This window comes from Hyperolius riggenbachi, chromosome 11, assembly GCF_040937935.1.
Source record: "Hyperolius riggenbachi isolate aHypRig1 chromosome 11, aHypRig1.pri, whole genome shotgun sequence".
Lineage (NCBI taxonomy): Eukaryota > Metazoa > Chordata > Amphibia > Anura > Hyperoliidae > Hyperolius > Hyperolius riggenbachi.
This window is the reverse complement of record NC_090656.1, coordinates 231,857,922-231,882,054: the sequence shown is the minus strand read 5'-3', so window position 1 is coordinate 231,882,054 and position 24,133 is coordinate 231,857,922. Positions and strand designations below refer to the sequence as shown.

General features: G+C 48.6%; 1 long non-coding RNA gene across 1 annotated transcript; it reads right to left on the bottom strand.

Annotated features, from left to right (window-relative positions):
• Nucleotides 1-7,339: 7,339 nt before the first annotated feature.
• Nucleotides 7,340-23,806, bottom strand: LOC137537768 (uncharacterized). Its single transcript, XR_011024669.1, has 3 exons — nt 23,579-23,806; nt 21,890-22,018; nt 7,340-7,428 (listed from the first exon to the last, which is right to left on the bottom strand). It is a non-coding gene; the product is annotated as an uncharacterized lncRNA (long non-coding RNA).
• Between the last annotated feature and the right edge of the window lie 327 nt (nt 23,807-24,133).

Genomic DNA, 24,133 nt, shown 5'->3' with positions numbered 1-24,133 from the left:
GTTTTGTGAGTGTTTGCGTTTTCTATACCTTCCATTGAGGCAAAATCGCCCCAAAAATGGTCCAGGCACCGCTTTGCTAAACGCACAGCACACTGATATGAACCTTCTCATAGACATTCATTGCACAAGTGTTTTGTGGGTGATTTTGTTGAGTTGTGAGATTTTGACACATTTCACTGCTTATCAACTGTCCTTGGAAAAGAGGCCTTAGGACCGCACCAACCAAATGCATTTCCTGGCGATTTTTACTGCTCCCATTATAACTTGCACACAGTTTGCAGCAGTTACCAAGCAGCAGTGAGCAGTTACCAGACAGTAGCACACAGTTGTGAGAGTTATGGCCCATACTTACAGGCAACTTTTTGGGGCTGTCGCTAGCACACGGGAGTGTGTGCACGACAGTTCGGCGACAGCTGGTCCCCACGTCCCTCCGCGTACACACGTGGAAGAGGGACCAGCGGTGCGACGGAAGCTGTCGCCGACGTTCCTCCTCCCCCCGCCAGAAGCTCCATGTTCTTTATGGAGGTTGCTGTCGCTAGTCCGCATACTCACGCGGACTAGCGACAGTTGCGGCGGCAACTGTCGCCAGGCGATTGACCGCGCCAATCGTCTGGCGACAGCAGCGACGGTTCGGGGTGCGCGCCCGTGCAACGCCTCATACTCACGGGCGACAATTGTAGCCCGTGAGTATGGGCCATTAGGCCTCTTTTCCACGAACTTGATAGGCCGTGAAATTCCTCTCAAACTCTCACAACTGCTCACTGCTGCCTGGTAACTGCTTGTTGCTGCCTGGTATCTGCTCACTGCTGCCTGGTAACTGCTTGTTGCTGCCTGGTATCTGCTCACTGCTGCCTGGTAACTGCTTGTTGCTGCCTGGTATCTGCTCACTGCTGCCTGGTAACTGCTTGCAGCTGCCTGGTAACTGCTTGCAGCTGCCTGGTAACTGCTTGCAGCTGCCTGGTAACTGCTTGCAGCTGCCTGGTAACTGCTCGCTGCTGCCTGGTAACTGCTTGTCGCTGCCTGGTAACTGCTCACTACTGCTGCCTGGTAGCTGCTTGCCGAACACACAGCTCAACAGTTTGTGGAAAAGAGGCCTTAAACAGTCTTTTCACTGCCTATCAACTGCTCATGGAAAAGGCCCTTAGGCCTCGTTTCCACAGGCAGTTGATAGGCAGTGAAATGCCTCTCAAACTCTCACAACTGCTCGCTGCTGCCTGGCAACTCCTTACTGCTGCCTGGTATCTGCTCACTGCTGCCTGGTATCTGCTCACTGCTGCCTGGTAACTGCTTGCTGCTGCCTGGTAACTGCTCGCTGCTGCCTGCTTAGCACACAGTTCAACTGCCTGTGGAAAAGAGGCCTCAGCCCTGATGTGTAAAATGAGTAACAAGGGCTCCTACTCTGTGGCAAGATGTTAAGTTTCTGGGCCATCTGTACTCCAGCAGAAGAGTGAAGATTTTAATTTTGCATGGAAGAACAATTTCAGCTGCCGACAGTTTTGTAAATTTAAATCTGGCTGCAAACTTGGATAGATCCAGTAGTTAACCCTCCTGGCGGTATAAAAAAATACGCCAGGAGGCAGCGCGGCAGTTTTTTTTTTTTTCTATATCATGTAGCGAGCCCAGGGCTCGCTACATGATAGCCGCTGCTCAGCGGCATCCCCCCGCCCTCTTCGATCGCCTTCGGCGATCTCCGATCAGGAAATCCCGTTCAAAGAACGGGATTTCCTGGAGGGCTTCCCCCGTCGCCATGGCGACGGGGCGGAATGACGTCACCGACGTCACTGACGTCGGGTCGTCATTGGGAGTCCCGGGCCACCCCTCAGCGCTGCCTGGCACTGATTGGCCAGGCAGCGCACGGGGTCGGGGGGGGGGGGGCGCGTGCCGCACCGTATAGCGGCGATCGGGCGCGCGGCGGCGGCGATCAGGGTGCTGGCGCAGCTAGCAAAGTGCTAGCTGCGTCCAGCAAAAAAAAAATTAAACAAATCGGCCCAGCAGGGCCTGAGCGGCACCCTCCGGCGGCTTACCCCGAACTACGTTCGGGGTTACCGCCAAGAAGGTTAAGAGGAACTGTAAGGAAAATAAAATAAAAGGAAAACCGAGAGCCCAATATGGTGCAGTATGTTAAGATAATATGGTCAAATGATTAGGTGCGAGAAATAATACTCACAAACATGGGTTACCGATCAGGCAACCACTATAAAGGCAGGTGAGGAGATTAGGCCTGTCCTCACTCAGGGCTAAGAAGTCGCTCTCTGTAGTAATGAAGCAAGAAACGGGGGTTGTACTCCCCTCCACCAGAGGTGGACACAATGTATTTAAATGTGGAACAGAGGCGCCAGTAGGATAAAAATTCGTAAAACCTTTAAAAGTGCTTGGAGGAAGTGGTGAGCTTGCCTCCCAAAAGCAGACGAGAAGTCCTGTTTTTATGTAAATTAACACATTTATTTATACGGTACCCCAAAACAGGAATGCAACGCGTTTCGCGGGTCGAGCCCGCTTCATCAGGCAAAAATGGGGACAACAGGATATCTGTAATAACAGGATTAGCGCCTCAGTATTCACTTATACATTATTTAGCCAGCGTTCGCTCATTGTAAAATCTTTCCTCTCCCTGATATACATTCTGAAATGTATCACTGGTGGTGACATCTCTAGTTCTGCCCGGTGGTCTGTACGGAATGTTCGTTGCTGAGAGTTCTATGCTGCGTTGCTTGCTTGGCAGTTGGGAAAGGCTGTTATTTCCCACAATGCAGCAAGGCTCACAGACAGGAAACTGTCAGCACCATGGTCATGACATCACAATGTGGGAGGGGTTTTACCAAAATATCAGCCATAAAGCCTCCCCTGATGCTCTATTAGGGAAAAGGTGAATATTTCTCATGGAAAAGGTGGTTTCAGGTACTGATTGGGATGAAGTTCAGTCCTTGGTTAAAGTTCGCATTAATCTCCTCTTGAAGGCCCGATATGCTGATCAATATTTGTAGCTGTGACTCGCTGCATGCTGTGAGTCTGTCACCCATATGACACATGCTGGCGATTGGGCCAAGGTGATATCTGCCATCAGGTCGGTCACATGCTCTCTCTTGCACAATGTGACCCTTGGCTGACCTCCTCTCGCCCGGAGTGCCCTGCTACCGCGCGTGTGACCTCGTTCCAGAGTCGATTTTTATGCACATTACACTGGACGCGCCGCGCGCTACACATCACCCGTGAGGACGCTAATCTTGTTTTGTCGAGTGCAGAACGCAAACCTCATGCAAATAAGATGAAATGCAACTAGCGGGAACAAGTCCTGAAGCTGGCCACATACGTTACAATAAAAATATTCCAATATATGCCATTGCGTTTAAAGCAATCATTTGTACAGAAAAATCGAAAGTTTTCTTTTTCGAAGTTGATTGGGAGTGATTTGATTTTTCTGATTCAAAATTCATTAACAAAATGTGGGGTTCTGTACAAAATTCACTGAGAGGCGTCTTTTGGCCCCACCCCTTTTAATTAAGATTGGTGGATTTAGGGCCCTGTCATGTTGGTCCTGGGCCCTGCTGATTGGCTCTTTCATTGTGGTCCTGAGCCCTGCTGATTGGCTCTCTCATGGTGTTCCCAGGCCCTGTTGATTAGCCTTGTCATGGTGGTCCCAGGCCCTGCTCATTGTCCCCCTAATGGTAGTCCCAGGCCCTGCTGATTGTCCCCCTCTTGGTGGTCCCAGGCCCTGCTGATTAGCCCTGTCATGGTGGTCCAAGGCCCTGCTGATTGTCCCCCTCATAGTGCTCCCAGGCCCTGCTGATTGTCCCTGTCATGGTGATCCTGGGCCCTGCTGATTGGCCCTGTTATGGTGGTCCTGGGCCCTGCTGATTACCCCTGTCATGGTGGTCCTGGGCTCTGCTGATTGGCCTTGTCATGGTGGTCCTTTGGCTTGGTGATTGACCCTGTCATGTTGGTGCCAGGCCCTGCTGATTGGCCCTGTCATGTTGCTCCTGGGCCCTGCTGATTAGCCCTGTCATGGTGGTCCTGGGCCCTTCTGATTAGCCCTGTAATGTTGGTCCTGGGCCCTGCTGATTAGCCCTGTCATGGTGGTCCTGTGGCCTGGTGACTGGCCCTTTCATGTTGATGCCAGGCCCTGCTGATTGGCCCTGTCATGGTGCTCCTGGGCCCTGCTGATTAGCCCTGTCATGGTGGTCCTGGGCCCTGCTGATTAGACCTGTCATGTTGGTCCTATGCCCTGTCATGGTGATGCTGTGCCTTGCTGATTAGCCCTCTCAATGTGGTACTGTGGCCTGGTGATTGGCCCTGTCATGGTTGTCCTGTGGCCTGCTGATTGGCCCTGTCATGGTGGTCCTGGGCCCTACCCCCTCGCTGTGTCAGGCAGCATCTGTTTTCAGTCTGGCCCCAAACTAGCCCTGTGGACTCTGGCTCTCTGCTGGTAGATTATTAACCCTTGCCATATTGATTCAGTGGCTCTTGATCTCGGACAGACCAGCCACATGTTGTCCTGTGAAGGTTACGGTGCTGCGTGCCTCAGGATTAACCTTTGCATGCGGGAGGCTTGTCCGGCACCTGCTGTCACACTTATGATGGCTGTGTATTAACCTTTACAGTGCTGGGAAGGTTCTGTTAACCCTTCCAGTGCTGGGGTAATGTTTGCAGGCAAATGTTCGGTTCCGTGATGACCATGCATTTGCTTGGTCTCTTGGCTCCTGTGAGGGCTGTATTTTTCTGCTTGTGTTATTGTTAAAGGGACCCCGAACAGAGGTAAAAAAAAACAGCAAGTTTCTCCCAGCCCCTCGTAGCCCGCGAGGTCCCTCGGCGTCCTCTTGGTCTTCTCCGTGGTCCTGCTGGCGGCTCCATAAACCTGGAGACTTCAGCTGAAGTTGTGCATGCGTGGCGCATCATAGCTCCCATTGCCGTAAGGGTCCTGTGCATGCGCGGTTCAGTCTTTGGAGTACTGTGTATGCGCAGGACCCTTACGGCGACGGGCGCGATGATGAGCCAGGTGACTGGATGGGCAATGCATGCACGACTTCAGCCAAAGTTGCCAGGTTTAAGGAGCTGCCAGCGGGTCCATGGATGGGATCCAGGGGAAACCAGGGGGACCTCGCGGGCTACAGGGGGCAGGAGGAAGCCCCAGGTAAGTCCAGATTTGCTTTCTTTGCCGCTGCTCAGGGTCCAGGGCAACTGAAGTGAGAGGTTTATGGAGGCTGCCGTATTTATTTCCTTTCAGAGTGTAACTGTCAGGCATAAAATAAAAAAATCAATTCTTTATTTGTATCTGGTAATAAGGATGCTAACCAGGCAATCCAAAAGCTAAAATCACTCTTAGGGTTTTTTTCCACTATGAAATGCGATCGCGACCGCAATCGCGTTTCAATTTCCACCATGCGATTGAGCTACTATATTCATTATAGTCCAGCTCAATCGCATACAAAACGCGGCAGGACGACGATTGCGCTTTGACCAAAATCGCATCGCAATCGGATCGCACTAATGGAAAATGCTGCTGCAGTTTCCATTAGTTTAATGTACCTTGCCATTTGCGATCAGAAGCAAATCGCAGGCTAGTGGAAAAAGGCCCTTACTTTTCTTGTTGTTAAATGATCATTCCCCAGTTTGCTTGACTCTTATTTGGTACACACAAAATTTGGTACGCAAAAAGGAAGTTGCAGGGCATGCTGGGTTGTCCTTTTTTCCTTCTCTACTTCCCCTCAGACTTAACTAAGGCAGCCTGATTGGCTGAAGCTTTTTTCCCTCCTGTTTTCCCCTCCCACACCTCTGATCCTCTCTGATTGGCCAATATTTCTCATGCTGAGACAAATGCACTTTCTATAGTAGAGGGCGGGCAATACATACACAATCAGGCAAAGGAGAGTAAGGGAGGAAATAACATCAGGATTGGCTTCAAAATAGCCAAAGTTAAAATGGGAGAATGCTAAGAAGGATTTTATGCCTATGCGTTTTATATATGCGAACCGCAAACGCATTAAAACGCTTGAAAAAATGCATCTGCGGAAAAAAACAAAACACGCTAACGAAAATGCACAGAAAAAGCAGCAAAAACGCACACAAAAAATATTCACGACAAAAAACACAGCCTTTTATGGTATGTTATGTGTGCTCCTACCCTCAAACAATACCAGTTGTCCCACTGATCATCTGCTGCTTTCAGGTCCTTTAAAACTTAATTTAGAATCTTTTTAATTCCCAGTAACTGCTCATTGATTTCTGTTGCTTAGCAGTATGGACGAGCTCCGCTCGTCCATGACCGCCGCGCTGGATTGCTCTGGCCCTGGTGGGCTGATTTTCATTTTTTTTTTAAACACGCAGCTAGCACTTTGCTAGCTGTGTGTTGGGGACGATCGCCGCCGATCTGCTGCTACCCGCCGCGTAAAAGGGCCCCCCCTGAGATCCCGTGCGCAGCCTGGCCAATCAGTGCCAGGCAGCACTGAGGGGTGGATCGGGACTTCCTCTAACGTCGATGACTTCATGGCGACGGGGGAAGCCAAACAGGAAATTCCATTCGGGATTTCCTGTTTGCTCTGATCGCTGGAGGCAATCAGAAGGGGTGGGGGGATGCCGCTGCACAGCGCTAGGCTAGCTACATGATTTTAAAAAAAAGATTAAAATAGTGCTGCGCAGCCACCCTGGCGCAAGCAATAGAACGCCAGGGTGGTTAAAATAAAGTACAACACTGTTACATTTTATTATAATTCTACCCATATAATTCTACTTAAAGAAAACCTGTAACTAAAAAACCTCCCCTAGGGGGTACTTGCCTCGGGTGGGGGAAGCCTCCGGATCGTATTGAGGCTTCCCCCGTCCTCCTCGGTCCCACGGTGGCGGCGATAAAGCTCCCCGAACGGCGGGGATGTAAATATTTACCTTCCAGCGCAGTATCGGCTCTCAGCTCGGAGATAGGCGGAAATAGCCGATCGCTGTTGGGCCACTCTACTGCGCAGGTTCAAGTTTCCTGCACCTGCGTAGTAGAGCAGACCCGACAGAGATCGGCTATTTCCGCCTATCTCCATGCTGAGAGCCGCAACAGCGCCCCCGCTGGAGCCAGGGAAGGCAAATAAATCAGCGCTTGTCGGGGGAGGATTCCGGGACACTTCGGGGCAGCCAGCATTGGATTGCCTGCAGCTACAGGGGAGGGGGAAGCCTCATTGGGACCCTGAGGCTTCCCGCTCCTGAGGTGGGAACTTTTTTTTTGTTACAGGTTCTCTTAAACAGTCACTTTTCCATATACCGTATATTATTTTCACAATACATACCATACTATTTCCATCCTCCATCCTATCTGTTGTTTATACAAACAATAAATGAAGTTTGCTAAATAGTTGCATACAATTTTATTAAGGTTGAATACATTTTTCAGTCTTTTGCACACCATACAATTCTTGATAAAGTTGGTCTGAATTTTCCAACATGTTCAATCTGAAAAAAACAACAACAACAAAAAACAGGAAATTTGATCAGATTTCTCAGTTGTCTAAAAAAAGGAAAAAAAAAAAAAAACGTTTTAACCCTCTAGCAGCTGCAAGGCTGAATTTTTCCTGCTGTTGGGTAAGTGTGCTTCCCTTAGCAGGGCAGGCTCAGCAGAGTATATGGCAGCAGGGTATGCACAGTGGGCAGCAGAAAGCTCTCATACATACCCAGGGCCGGACCGAGGCAGAGGTGATAGAGGCTTCAGCCTCAGGGCGCAGTGTAGGAGGGGTGCACACAGGGTCGGGCTGAGGCAGAGGCGAGGGATTCTCCAGTCTCAGGGCACAGTGTAGGAGGGGGCGCACACAGGGCTGAGGCAGAGGCGAGAGAGGCTCCAGCCTCAGGGCGCAGTGTAGGAGGAGGGCGCACACAGGGTCGGGCTGAGGCAGAGGCGAGGGATTCTCCAGTCTCAGGGCGCAGTGTAGGAGGGGGCGCACACAGGGCCTGGCTGAGGCAGAGGCGAGAGAGGCTCCAGTCTCAGGGTGCAGGGCGCAAAAGCTCACTCAGCTATCATTCCCCTATTGTGTTTGAAGCAGAGATAAATAAGAAAAGGGGATACATGGCAGTGACTGCAAGCCAGATAACTAGAGATTAAAGTTAACCAGAGACGAAGCACCCTCATGTATTTTACCATATATATCAGTGGGAACATTAGACAAAACATCTACCTTGCTCTCGGTTTCATTCACTGCTCAACCTGCTTGTTATCAGCCCTGATAAAATCCCCTACTGAGCATTCAGTCTGGCTTTGCTCAGGAATCTTTATAGCCGAGTCTGTCTTCTCTGATGTCTTTTCAAGCCTGCCCCCTTCTGGCTCTGCTGTAATGATTCCTGAGAAAAGCCAGACTGAATGTTCAGTGGGGGATTTTATCAAGGCTGATAACACAAGCAGGCTGAGCAAGGAAAAATAAAACAGAGTGCAGGGTAGGTGTTTTCTCTAAGAGTGTGTGTGTGCGTGTGGTAAAATACATGAGGTTGCTTCGCCTCTGGTTCACTTTAAGGTGTTGGGGGGGGGGGTGCTTCTTAGTCTAATCGCAATCAGTGTGTGACGGCTGGGGTGGAGGGGATGGAGGGGCGCACTTTGGTGTCTCAGCCTTGGGTGCTGGAGGACCTTGTCCCGGCTCTGTAGTGTACATACCTTTCCGGACAGCTGGATCGGCTACTTCTTCCTCCACCGTGGCAGCGATGTACTCCCGACAGGTCTTCTCAGGTTCTGATCACATGATGTTATCGGGATCCAGGGGTCCATGTCAGCGTTACAGCGCCACCCTGTGGTGGAAGAGGGGTGATGGAAGAGTCAACGCTGACACCGTCTCCTGAATCCCGACCACCTGTCCTATCATGTGATCAGGACCCAGAAGACCTGTCAGAAGTCCAGAGCCGTAGGTGGAGGAGGCAAAGAAGCCGTCCGGAACACGTACATATAACTTCTTACTGCCACACACTCATTTGGCTGCACTAGCAACGACATATGCCGCCAGAGGCTCTCAGCGCACAAGCAGCTTTCACGTGAAGCATCTCGTTTGAAGCTATTATTGGATTAATATTTCTGCACAAGCGTTATTCAGGAATGCCGCTTTCTAGGTTCCCAGTCGAAGCTTATCTCCTGCCCAAACATTTTTCTTTATTCCTCTTCACCTGGATCTGTTAAATCCTTCAGTATCTGTTGATCTATGATTGGGTGAGTGAATACAACTGCAATAACAGCAGACAAGACAATGGGGAATGGAGACAAGAAAGGCCCATACACACGTCGGATTTTTCCGAACGACGGGTCGTTTGAACATCCCGTCGTTCAGTCGTCCGCACGCCAAATCGGGCGTGTGTACAGACTGTCGTTCGGGTGATAAGACTGACCAGTCTTATCACCCGAACGACAGTCTGTACACACGCCCAATTTGGCGTGCGGACGACGGGACGTTCTAACAACCCGTCGTTCGGAAAAATCTGATGTGTGTATGGGCCTGAAGAAGCTCAGGTCACCACCCAGGGGCATAACAATAGACCCTGCAAGGGATGCAGCCGCAGGGGGGCCCTGAAGCCACAGCGGGCCCTGCCCGGAGAGACTGACAACTAAGGAGAGAAAACTTTCTGCTCTCTGCACAATTGTTCTAATGACTGCATCTGCTCAGCCATTGATAAGCAATCGTGCAAAGTTTTGCAGACAAAGATTTGTAGACAGTCCCTATTCAGTGTGCAGCAGGCTCTTGTGTACAGTTCCCGAACCCCAGGCTATCTACCCCTCCCCAAGGGCTGTCTACTGTAGTGAGGCTGGAGAAGTCTGCGGAGCTAGTTCTGCTCCCTCAGAGATGGACAGAGTGAGTGTAATAAGCTGAGGCTGGGTGCAGTTTGGCGGGAGGGGGCCCCATCCAAAGTTTCGCGGGGGGCCCAGTGATTTCTAGTTACACACACCCCCCCCCCCCCCCCCTGTCACCACCAGTTTCATTTTGGTAGCTAGGTGACCGCTGTCTCCTGTACTTGTGTGTACCTGCAGTGCTGAGATGGTGGAAAAGGCAGTCAGACAGTTAAAGGGGCAGGTTGCTAATGAATAACTCTTTTTGTTTTCTTATGTGATAGTTTCCTGATGTCTTGGGAGTTATTGTTCCTATTCTTTCTTCAGAGCCCACAGAAAAGAAAACTCACCCCAGCAGGTCATAGGTCGGAGGTAAAAGCCCTACAAAGGTCAAAACCAAAAAGATTAACTTCAGCCAGTAGTTGTAGTTGAAAGCTCAAAATTCCTACCTATTTAATTATATTGTTGGCTGAAGAAAGGCCATTTCCCCGTCATGAAACGCTAATGAGCTGCCACCTAGTGGTGGTTAAGAGAGTGACACGTATTTGTGCAGAGGAATAGTCAAACATTATGGGAGAGAATGATTGCCCTTGTTCACAATTCACTTTGTACAGCACAGTGCCATAGGGGGCTGATTCAAAAAACTTATCTCAGGATTTATCTTGCCTTACTTATCTTTAATGTTATCAATATTATGGGCATGGTTCACAAAGCGGTGCTAACCCAGTTAGAGACTTTAGGCATTTTAACCATTGCACCACGCTGGTGAAAAGCCAGTTTAGGCGTGATAAGTTTAGGCAAATTTAGATCGTGCGCAAAGACTCGCACGCAAAGCAGCGCCATTAAACTCTATGCGAAGTGCACCAGACTTTGCTAGCGCAAAACTTTTGATCAGCTGTGCTAACCCAGTTGGTGCTTAAACTTATCATGCCTAAGCTTATCACACCTAAACTTATCACACCTAAACTAAGTTTAGGCGTGATAAAGGGCTTTTCACCAGTGTGCTAACTGTTAGCACCGCTTTGTGAATCAGGCCCTATAACTTCAATACATTCCAATAAAAAAATAAACTCACTTTGATTAAAGAGACACTGAAGCAAAAACAATTATGATATAATGAATTGGTTGTGTAGTACGGATAATTACTAGAACATTAGTAGCAAAGAAAATCTTCTCATATTTTTATTTTCAGTTAAATAGTGTTTTTTATAACATTGCATAATTCTCTTATATTTGCAGTTTACACACTACTCAGCATTCAAAAAAATTTACAGAGCAGGCCAGTAAACTTTTGAACTGTCCTCTGCAGAGAAAAAGAATTTGTAACGATTGTGGAATTCTCTCCGTGATCAGCGCACAAGACGTGCTTTGACACTGCGGAAATCCTCCACAAACGTGTAATTTGAGGGAACCCAGCAAAAGGTGCAATGCACCTGTAGAGGGAAATTCCTGTCGACAGGTGGAGCTGTGGAGTGCAGAGGAACAGCTCCTCTGCCCTGCCACAGACGCAAGACAGGAATTGCACAAAGGGAAGAAACACAGGGCAAGATAGCCCTGAAGGAGAGAAAGCAAAGCGACAGAGGGTATGTGTGTGCACCAATCTAGTCGCCAACCCGCGACAGTGCACACACAACCATGAAGGACAGGAGAGAAGGCAATCGCCAGAGATGGCGATTGCTAACAGCAACACAAGACTGAATAAGCACAGATGAGGAATGTATGTATGTCCACCAATCTAGCCGCCACCCTGCGACGGCGGACATACAACAAAGGAAACCAAGTGAGAACGCAATCGCAAGAGAAGCGATTGCGAAAGAGAATGAGCACAGGGACAGATTGTATGTGTGTGCACCAAACTAGTCGCCAACCCGCGACGGTGCATACACAACAGCAGATATGAAGTAGAAACGCAATCGCGAGAGAGGCGATTGCCAGAGGTGACACAAGGCTTCAGCAAGGCAGAGCACGAGAGTAGCAAAGGCACAGCAAATCATACAATGAGAAGATAAGGAAAATAACAAACGCTAGCTAAACGCAACATCGCACTCATTCGCAACAGTGTACGCGTTTTCTGCGCGGTCCCCGCGTGATAAGCACAACAGAGACAAGCACGCCTAACTAACCACCGACAGACAAACATAAAACAGGGGACGTGAGCGCTTGCTTAACGGTTACCTCACCGAGCCTCCAGCAAGCGTTCGTAGCAGACAAGACAGACACACGAAAACAGGAATACGTAAGAGATACGATCCACTGCTCTTTCCGCCAGAGCGAGTGCGATCCAAGTAAGGCAACAACAGAACAGAGGGGCCTACCAGTAACAACCGCTGCTCTGGTTAGCACCCCACAGACAGACAGAACAGGCAATACAAATAATGCAATCCTAACTGCACTAGGGAAACTGCCCAGTGCAGTTCCAGGAATTACTCTAGGCTAATCTTCAAACAAAGAGCAAGGCTGACACTCCAGGCGAGTGTTACACAGGAACTAACTCTTATGATCAGCAACTTACTGTGGGAAACATAGCTCTTTATAGAGCAAGCCCACAAAGGATGTGGCTAGGCAATCTGCATGACAAACGTATGCAAATTCCTCAGCAGCAAGCTGCACAACTGACAAAAGGTCTCTCTTCCAGAGACCTGCAGAATGCAGACCTGAACAGTGGTCAAAAGGCTGCCGCGCGGATCCTCACAGTACCCCCCCCCCCCCCCTCTAGGGTCGGATTCCAGACGAGCCTCTAAACTGATATTAACAAAAGACTCTAACTGAAGACTCATGAAGGTCGGGGCAGCCCGACAAGGCCCAATTCCAGATTCAGTACAGCCGAAACCGACCTCATCGGAAGCAAACGCCACCGAGACATATCCATCAGTACTACCAGTCTCAGTATAACACCCATCAGGACTGTGAACGCCAGAGAAGAAGCCATCGACACCCTCCAGACAATACCCACCACCTTCCAAGGAGCGCCCGAAAATACCAAATCTGCCACAATACCTGTTCGAAGTGTCCCTTACAACACAAAAGCCACTGTTGATGTTATCCAGGGTACCAAGCAAAATTTTTCCCGGAATCTCCCAGAACCTTTTGAAGCTACAAAGAGATCCCAAGAGGGCAGAACAATCACCAGGCTCACACGGAGAACTATCAAGCCCTCCTATGGAACCAATGACTATTCTGGATTCAGAATTACGAGGACACCCATCAAGATCAAGACTTTCACGGACCACTTCTGGGCATGCAAGCAGGCAGGCCATATCAGAGCATGTCTCCACCGAGGAAGCATCTGAGCATGCTGGTAACCGAGGCACACTTGGGCTTTCTGGGTCACAGAGCACATCGGGGTACATCTGCACAGGAGAAACCTCAGAACATGTCGGGGAACTGCCAACCTCAGAATCCGGCACGACAGGACCAAAACCAGTACCGGGCAGAGAATCATCATGAGCAGTGGTCTCAAGCACTGGACTCTCAAAAAAAAACTCGGACTCAGGCTTAGAAGTCTCAGTGACTGTAATGGTATCTGACAAAAACTCATCATTGACTACGCATAACTGAAGCTCCACCAGAGCTGAAAATGTAGCCAGCAAGGCAGCAATGCCTACTGAAGCGGGCAACACCTCAGAAGGACTTGGGGGGCAGGAGACATCTCCTACAAGTTCTGCACCCCTTGGGAGGAACTCGGAGGTCTCCAGGACATCAGACAAGACCTCAGGAACATCATTTTTCAAGTTTTCTAAGAAGGATTCTGAAATATCCATGTTACAGGGCGAAACTGGAACTTTATTTTGTGGACAGGGCAGATGTCCCAGGGAAGGTTCCACCATAAACTGAGACTGAATTTCGTCATCATGAGCAGAATGTACAGGAATATTTACTGGAACACACACTGACTACCTAACTTTAATCTCACTGCACCCAGAATTCTGCATAGCAGTCAAACTAGCTTGCAACTCCAAAACTGCAGAAAAACAGGTGAGTATAGTAGCAATACCTAGACGAGCCTCTAGGGACACTGCAGGAGTCTCTAAAGAAGGCCATAGTAACTCATCCAGAGTACAGGGTGCAGAATCAGCATTTTCCTCAGAACAAGAAAGGGACTCACAAATGTCAATGTGATTGGAAATCATATTGTTATTCATGGTACAGGGCAGGCTCAGAGAAACTTTCTCTGGACCCAGCAAAGATGCTTCAGAGTCAGATTCGCAAAACCGAAACGCTGTCTCACTTTTAGATTCGGCTAACAATGTCATAATTTAGGAATTTTCCCCATAGCAGGATCACAGATGGAAGATCTTAAAGATCTGTCTCTAAATGACAAGGGGTCCCACACATCCTTGAGAAAACTGGCACATCCATGGCGATCACAATCCGCAGGAACATCAGAGAAACAGGCATCAGATCGCACAGATTCAAACTGCACACAGTCAGGAGAGAATCCTCCAGGATTCGCACAGGAATCAACCACAGTGGCACACCCACTCACTTCAGATCGCACAATGTCATGACTCACATGCTTTACCCCAGAAAGGCAGGAACAATCATCCGACAACGATGTCTCTTTATTGGAATCAATTGATTGGTGTGTGTGCAACTCATCCAAAATCGTCTGCCACACATACAACACTGGACCCACAAAACACCTGTCACACTCATCAGAATCTATCAAAGTGTACACGGAATTGAGACAATCATTCAAGACATCTTCGCTTTTTGCGATGTAAAAATCGTAAAAGGCTTTCCAATCAAAATCAAATTCCTCCATCAAGGCCCCAATGTCCCATGACGCAAATGGAGGTTCAAACAGGCCAGTATCCAGATAATCTCCATATGGGTGGAGTTCAGGAACAAGAACAGACTTTTTAACTGCTTTAATATAGTGTGCGATCCTACCTATAATAGGATCCACATAAGCTTTGGATTGGGGCAAAAAACCCGGAGACTGAGAAACATCATTGTCATACTGAATGGTTTTGCACATTTCAGACTTGACAGAAATAACCACTTTATTTGTAGTTGCTATGGGCAACGAATCTTTTGACTGACAAGCCAAATCAGCAGATTGGCCTGCAAGCACCAATTCATTAACATATGGTAATGACACTGAAATGTTGCATAACCTAATCTGATCAGCATCATGCTCTGCAGGAAAAAACTCAAAGAAATAACCTGGCAGGGGAATTCTAAGATTACGAGAAAATACATGACTCAGCAATCTGTGAGGGTTATGTCTCAGATTCACGTGTCTAGCACACTCATCCGCCCACACAAACAGATCCCCTTGGAAAAGATTGTAAGCAATCTGAGCACTCCAAGTGGAAATATTAGTGGCCTGAAATTCAGGATTTGCCAAGAATCTGGAACATTCTGATATAAACTTATTTCTGGTTTCAGAGTCCAGTATCTTAAACCTCTTAAAGGTACAGGACCCATCTTTGACCAAATCGTACAAATCGGAAATTCCCTCTACACTGGGAATTTCGGTTTGGCTGGTCATACTGTAACGATTGTGGAATTCTCTCCGTGATCAGCGCACAAGACGTGCGCTGACACTGCGGAAATCCTCCACAAACATGTAATTTGAGGGAACCCAGCAAAAGGTGCAATGCATCTGTAGAGGGAAATTCCTGTCGGCAGGTGGAGCTGTGGAGTGCAGAGGAACAGCTCCTCTGCCCTGCCACAGACGCAAGACAGGAATTGCACGAAGGGAAGAAGCGCAGGGCAAGATAGCCCTGAAGGAGAGAAAGCAAAACGACAGATGGTATGTGTGTGCACCAATCTAGTCGCCAACCCGCGACGGTGCATACACAACAGCAGATATGAAGTAGAAACGCAATCGCGAGAGAGGCGATTGCCAGAGGTGACACAAGGCTTTAGCAAGGCAGAGCACGAGAGTAGCAAAGGCACAGCAAATCATACAATGAGAAGATAAGGAAAATAACAAATGCTAGCTAAACGCGAACACCGCACTCATTCGCAACAGTGTACGCGTTTATGCGCGGTCCCCGCGTAATAAGCACAACAGAGACAAGCACGCCTAACTAACCACCGACAGACAAACATAAAACAGGGGACGCGAGCGCTTGCTTAACGGTTACCTCACCGAGCCTCCAGCAAGCGTTCGTAGCAGACAAGACAGACACACGAAAACAGGAATACGTAACAGAACAGAGGGGCCTACCAGTAACAACCGCTGCTCTGGTTAGCACCCCACAGACAGACAGAACAGGCAATACAAATAATGCAATCCTAACTGCACTAGGGAAACTGCCTAGTACAGTTCCAGGAATGACTCTAGGCTAATCTTCAAACAAAGAGCAAGGCTGACACTCCAGGCGAGTGTTACACAGGAGCTAACTCTTATGACCAGCAACTTACTGCGGGAAACATAGCTCTTTATAGAGCAAGCCCACAAAGGATGTGGCTAGGCAATCTGCATGACAAACGTATGCAAATTCCTCAGCAGCAAGCTGCACAACTGACAAAAGGTCTCTCTTCCAGAGACCTGCAGAATGCAGACCTGAACAGTTGTTCAAAAGGCTACCTGCCTGCGCAGGCAGCTACGCGGATCCTCACAAAAATACAGTGACTGACAGTTGAGATAAGGTTCAGAAGACAGAGCTCTCTGCCACTTTGAAAGTCAGGGGAAGCTCAGTGGCTCTTTTGCATAGATAACAACTGGAGTTTCTTAACTCTTCCTGTACTGGAAACAATATGAGACTCATATCTGTGCTACTAATGGTCTATTTCTTAACTGCACTACACACACAATTCATTATATTGTTAGTTTATTTTCACTTCAGATTCCCTTTAACTTGACACTAAAGGTCCGTACACACGCCGGACTGGAGGCAACGACGGGTCCGTCGTCACCTCCCGCCGGGCGGATCGCTCAGAAGCAGCCGTATCAGTCCACCGACAGTGCGTACACACGCCGGACTGTCGTTGGAACGCCCACTCAGCGGGAGGTGACGACGGACCCGTCGTTGCCTCCAGTCCGGCGTGTGTACGGACCTTAAGAATACATTTTACACCTTATTTTAGTATTGTATTGCTTGTTGGGTGCCCATAGGGTCTGAAGTGTTTATTAAGAGACGGGTAATTATGGCCCAAACTCACGCCACGTAGTTATTCTAGGCAGGATTTATCAGCAGATGGATTAAGCGGTTTCACAGATATTCTAATGCATATGGCGCACAAAACAGAATTTTTACTTTATGGACTACACTGGATAAACGAGAAGTAGTTCTGTATGACACGGTGGCGTAGTGGATAGCAATCTCACCAGTGGCGTACCTAAGGAGCTTTGGGCCCCGGTGCAACTTTTACAATGCCCCCCCCCCCCTTCCCGAGCACTCTCTACATAACAATTGATATGCGCACCAAAACCTGCCAATGGCAACCCCAGTGTCAGAAGTGCAAGAAGGGGGTGGGGAGCAGTTTGTTAATGATTACTACTATTCAAAGCATCTATAGAAGTGATTATTACCAGCACAGGACCAATAAAGAGCTAATACTGCAGTTGAGGGAGGGCCCTACGGGGCCCCTCTGGCCCAAGGGCCCCGGGGTGGTTACAACCTCTGCACTGCCTATTGCTACGGGACTGACTCTCGCTTTGCAGCACTGGGTCCCCTATTTGATTCCCAGCCAAGGCCCTATCTGCACGGAAATTGTATGATATTCCAGTGTCTGCGCAGGTTTCATCCGGGCACTCCAGTTTCCTCTCACATCTCAAAAACAAAGAGATAAGTTAATTAGCCTCTCCCTTAACCCATTAGCAGTTTCAATAGAGTTATCCCGTTTGAGATAAGTGCACTGCTTTTAACATTAGTCGGCACAACTTGTGCTGTAAATTCTTGGAATGCTTTGATGTCTCTCTGCTAGCAGAGGATATAGAAACTGAAAGTAGAAGTCCTCTGTTATTGTCTCACACTGCTCCCTAGTGACAAGTGGCCATAAATACACATTACAGCAGTACTTATTAGTAGCTAGGAAATGTAACAAATAAAGAAATGTCAAAAAAGGGCTAAAATATATTGCCCTTAAAGTGAACCAGAGACGAAGCACCCTCATGTATTTTACCATATCCACTTCAGCCTACAGGGTTGAAATTTTTTTGCATCTGAGCAACTTTCACCTCCCATTCATTTGGCAATAACTTTATCACTACTCGGCGCAATGAATGGATCTATATCTTGTTTTTTCCGCCACCAATTAGGCTTTCTGTGGGTGATACATTTTGCTGAAAATTAATTTATTCTAAATCAATTTTAACAGGAATATTAAGAAAGAAATGGAAAAAAAATCATTATTTCTCAGCTTTTGGCCATTATAGTTTGAAATTCATACATGCTACCATAATTAAAACCCATGTAGTTTATTTGCCAATTTGTCCTGCTTATTACACCATTTAAATGATGTCCCTATCACAATGTATGGCGTCGATATTTTATTTGGAAGTAAAGGTGTAATTTTTCAATTTGCGTCCATCACTATTTACAAGCCCATAATTTTTTAAAAATATATTAATACACTCCTTTGACATGCATATTTATAAAGTTCAGACCCTTAGGTAACTATTTATGTTTGTTTTTTTTATTATTATTATTGTAAAAAAAAAAAAAAATTTTAATTAAAAATTGTATGTGGGTAATTTTTGGTGTGGGAGGTAAACAGTTATTTTTTAATGTAAAAAAGTGTATTTGTGTAATGTAAAATGTATGTGGGTGTAGATTTACTATTTGGCCACAAGATGGCCACAGTCAAATAGTCCTGGGAGCGATTGCGCTCGCTCCCAGGAAGAAGATTAACCTCCCTGGCGGTTTATTTATTTTGCCAGGGAGGCTGCAATGTGTTTTTTTTTTAATTAAAAAAAAAATATTTCATGCAGCCAACTGAAAGTTGGCTGCATGAAAGCCCACTAGAGGGCGCTCCGGAAGCGTACTTTCGATCGCCTCCGGCAATCGAAAGTAACAAGATAGGCCGCAATGAACGGCCTATCTTGTTTCGCTTTCCTCGTCGCCATGGCGACGAGCGGAGTGACGTCATGGACGTCAGTCGACGTCCTGACGTCAGAGCTGCCCGATCCAGCCCCTAGCGCCGGCCGGAACTGTTTGTTCCGGCTGCGCTGGGCTCGGGCGGCTGGGGGGACCCTCTTTCGCCGCTGCACGCGGCGGATCGCCGCGGAGCGGCGGCGATCGGGCAGCACACGCGGCTGGCAAAGTGCCGGCTGCGTGTGCTGCTTTTTTCAGAAACGAAATCGGCCCAGCAGGGCCTGAGCGGCGACCTCCGGCGGCATACCCCGAGCTCAGCTCGGGATTACCGCCAAGGAGGTTAAAGCAGGGGAACTTTTTGGAACGCAGAAAAGCTGCAGCGTCTGGAGAGACGCTGTCGGCTTTTCTCCGGGGAGGTCCGATCAGTGAAGGGGATCTATAATCCCTTTCACTGTACGGCTGATAGCGGGAGTGCGCACGGGGGGGGGGGGGGGCTCTGGCGCGGGAGCGCGCGCAGCCTAATCGGACGAGAAATTTCGTCCAGTTAGGCTGAAGTCGATATATATCAGTGGGAATATTAGAGAAAACACCTACCCTGCGCGCTGTTTCATCCTTCACTGCTCAGCTTGCTTGTTATCAGCCCTGATAAAATCCCCAACTGAGCATTCAGTCTGGCTTTTCTCAGGAATCAGTATAGCTGAGTCTGTCTTCTCTGATGTCTTTTCAAGCCCAAGCCTGCCCCCTTCTGGCTCTGCTATAATGACTCAGCTATAATGATTCCTGAGCAAAGCCAGACTGAATGCTCAGTCAGAGATTTTATCAGGGCTGATAACAAGCAGGCTGAGCAGTGAAGGATGGAACAGTGAGCAGGGTAGGTGTTTTCTCTAATGCTCCCACTGATATATATGGTAAAATACATGAGGGTGCTACATCTCTGGTTCACTTTAAAGGGAACTTAAACTGAGAGGGATATGGATGTTTCCTTTTAAACAATACCAGTTGCCTGACTCTCCTGCTGATCAATTTGCTGCAGTAGTATCTGAATCACACACATGAAACAGGCATGCAGCTAATCCAGTCTGACTTCATTCAGAGCACCTGATCTGCATGCTTGTTGAGGGGCTGTGGCTAAAAGTATTAGAGACACAGGATCAGCAGGGGAGTCAGGCAACTGGGATTATTTTATTAGGAAAAATCCATATCCTTCTCCGTTTTGGTTCCCTTTAAGCACTTGCAGGCCTCTAAATAAATGGCTGCTAAAGTGTTAAAAAATGGCCCTAGACTATGAAGGACATGTGACTATGGTAGTGATTAGATTGTGAGGCCTTCTGAGGGATAGTTAGTGTCACAACTATGCATTCTGTAAAAGTGCTTTTGGAATCTTGTCGCTATATAAATACTAAATAATCATACGGCAGTGTATAAGTCATGGACACCAGTGCTGTATTTTGTAAGGTTTACTAAAAGTGGACTTAGGTGAGTCAAAAATATGTGTTGCCATAAATCTGATCGATTACGTCCCATCAATTCTTCTCTGTTCGATTTGCAAACTTGACTGGACAGGTCAGAACATTTCAACTGAATTGACGCCAATGCACTTGATGATGATTGGTTCTGCATAAAAATCCCAATGAAACGTCACTGCTGATAGTATCCAACTTCAAATCGACTGACTGTTAGGTGGCGCTGTTGAGTAGAAAGCAGAAGCCTTCACTATTAATTTCAACAGAGAGCCTGTGTCCTTTCTGATGTGGACACATCACTCTTGGGGGCAACGGCACAACACAGCCGTGCAGCAGCACGCACATAGTGCGCGCAGGGAGTGGCCAGAGCATTGGAGCCAAGAATGGGAACTACAGCAGCAGCAAGGAGGGGAGATCGGGCACAATAAAGGGCCAGGCAGCATCTGGGGACCTAACAAATGCACAGTTATGCACAACATTATCTAATTGCAGGTTTAAAGAGACTCTGTAATGTCAAAAAGATCCCCTGGGGGGTACTCACCTCGGGTGGGGGAAGCCTCCGGATCCTAATGAGGCTTCCCACTCCGTCCTCTGTCCCACGGGGGTCTCGCTGCAGCCCTCCGAACAGCTGGCGACAGAGCCGACTGTCAGTTCAATATTTACCTTTGCAGGCTCCAGGGGGGGGCGCTGTGGCTGCTTTCGGCTCCGAACTACATGGAAATACCCGATCTCAGTCGGGTCCGCTCTACTGCGCAGGCGCCGGAAACTTGCGCCTGCGCAGTAGAGCAGACCCGACGGCGATCGGGTATTTCCGTGTAGTTCGGAGCCGACAGCCGTCAGAGCGCCTGCGCAGGAGCCAGGAAGGTAAATATTGACGTCACGGCTGTACGGAGGGCTGCAGCGAGATCCCTGAGGGACGGAGGATGGCGTGGGAAGCCTTATTAGGATCCGGAGGCTTCCCCCACCCGAGGTGAGTACCCCCCAGGGGATCTTTTGATGTTACAGATCCTCTTTAACCACTTGCCGACCAGGGCTTCCTGCAATGATCGGTGCTGCTTGGGCTCTCCAGCCCGCAGCACCGATCAGGAGTGAGCCAGAGCGATCAGACTACCCCCCTTTTTTCCCCACTAGGGGGATGTCCTGCTGGGGGGGTCTGATCGCCGCCGGCTCTGTTCGTTCGGCGGGGGGGGCTCCTCAAAGCCCCCTTCCGCAGCCATTTTCCGCCTCCGTCCCCCTCCGGCGTTTCCCTTCCTCCTATGGGCAGCGCAGGACGGAGATCCGTCCTGCGCCGCCTACAACAGATGCCGGTGAATGAGAATGCGGCGATCCCCGGCCAATCAGAGGCCGGGGATCGCCGATCTGCCTTACGGCGCTGCTGCGCAGCAGCGCCGTATGATGTAAACAGCGGGGATTTCTTCCCCGCCTGTTTACATATTGCCGGCGAGCCGCGAGCGGCGGCTCTCCGGCAGTTCACGGAGACACCCTCCGTGAACTGACATGGAAAGGCCGCTCGATCGAGCGGCCGTTTCCATGGTAACCCGCAGACGACCAGTTTACGCCAATCGGCGTTAGCTGGTCGTCAAGAGGTTAAGGTATGAGTACCCCCCCCCCCCCCCAAAAAAAAAACACAAAAAACATATTCTTCTCAGTAAAGTTGCAGCAACCTTTCTGAAGACCATTTTTGTTTACTTTTCCCAGAGTTCCATTGTTGCTAGTCCCATCCCTGATCCGATATGCGATAGATTGCAGGCGGAACTTGCATGGATAAGTGTGAACGCTGCCTCAAAGTGAACCTGTTAGGAGAAAAAAAGTACACGTTAGATGGATATCTCAGTAGGGAGAAGCCTCAGGATAGTCCAGAGGCATTCCCCATCCTCCTGCAGCCCACCCATTGAGCACTGGGACCCTGTGAAGCATATCAGACAAGGCCTTGTCAGATTTGCTCTCGTGGTCACGCTCCCGTGCATGTAAGAGCGTGGTCATACTGCACGTGCGCAAGTACAGTGCACGCCTGCGGACGAGCATGAGTGGCTTTGTGCACAGTGGCCCCCCAACACTCACAGGAGTGTTGGGGGGCCCACTGGAAAAGGCGGCATCAGAAATTTGGGTATACCCACATTCACTCTAACACCAACCAACTATACTGAATGTTGGCATTAATGACATCCGTATGAAATTTAGACTTATGGCCTTTCACATCTTAGTGGCGGCAAGACACTCAATACTATGTGCATGGCCAGGTAATGGATTTACCATAAGGCAATTTAGGCACGTGCCTACAGGCGCCTGATGATGGAAAGGCAGCTTATTCTGCTCACCAAGTGCCTCCTCTTTGCAGAGTCCCTTGCAGATTTAAAAGGAGAGGTTACTCAGCCAGCTCTCTGCATTCCACTGACGAGATCTCCCTTCAGTCAGGGGCATCTCTAGCTATTTAAAAGATACCCGAGGTGAAAATAAACTAATGAAATAAACACTTGTATCTATCCTCCTTCTCCTAAAAATTACTTTTTAAGATATTCCACAGTTCTATTTTATATTTAAATCTACTTTATGTCTTTACTATTTTATTGTTTTTGCTCAATGACACAATCAATGAAGTATACCAGAGCTAAAATCTATGAACTATTGACCATTTTTATCTCTTTCCCGCTCTCAGAACTTAAGCCATTTTCTGCACGGAAAGTGTTTTATAGTTGTAATTTCTTATCAGTGAGGGTCTCACTGTAGTCAGACCCAGTCCGGACTCAGACAGGAACTGCCACTTACATACCTGATATTTAACTCTTTCAGACAGAGAAAGAAAAAAAGGAACACAGCATAGTTACTTGTGTGCTAGGCAGTGTACATACACATGTCTATCTCATCATGTCACTTGTCACCTCGGGTATCCTTTAATAATGAAGGATAATGCCTCTGTCTACCTAATACTAAGGGACACCTATGACTGGCAAAGGAGAAGTGACAGCTAGACCAGCCAGTACACTTGCAGTGTGGGTTCAGTGGGGGTTTGCTGGTTCATGGAGGGTGGCGTCTAGGGTGCCAGGACATCTGTGCCTATAGGCTCCAGTGATGTAAATCCGTGCCTGACTTGGTTTGTGGAGATCACAAGATGTACCTCCAATCACTCAAATGCATCACCAAGCAGAAAGCAACCTATTATTGGAGAAACTAATTAGATTCATATTCTATAGCTCAAATGACATAAATGTCTACCAGCCACCCTGGACGTCTTCTGACCCTGCACCTCAAGTATAAACTGCTGTCACTCACTTGGATATGTAATTATCATAGCCTTCGTGCCATTTCTGCTTGTTAATGAAACCTAAACCGAAAAAAAAAGGAGTTTCAATTACCTGGGGCATCTACCAGCCCTCTGCAGCCATCCTGTGCCCTTGCAGTCACTCATGGCTCCTCTGGTCCCCCACTAGGCCTGAACGATATATCGTTTTCGGATCGAAATCGCGATCCCGGAAATGCCGATTCCGGGATCGCCATGGCAACGATATTCACCCCCCCTCTGCAGCCCGTCCAGCGGTCCCCTCTACCGCTCTGTGCAGTGGCAGTTTGCACACACTCGTTCTCTGAGTGGAGGCGGGACACTCTCTCCCACAACTTCCCACTGTGCAGCCAATCAGCGGAGCGGGCGGCAGGCTCCGCCCGCAGGCTCTCACACTCCTTCTCCCAACATTAGCTGGGCGGGCGGCAGACTCCGCCCGCATGGCTGTCAATCGCTGAGTGCTACGAGAGTACGTATGGCAGACTCCGCCCACCCCGACCTGCAGTCTCTCAGGCTCTCACACGGCCCGGCGGCTCAATATTCCCTCCACATCATAAGCTGGTGAAGAATCCCCAGTAATATAAATAACTTTTTGCCTTGTCCAAGGTATGCTTTGCTCAACTTCTACACA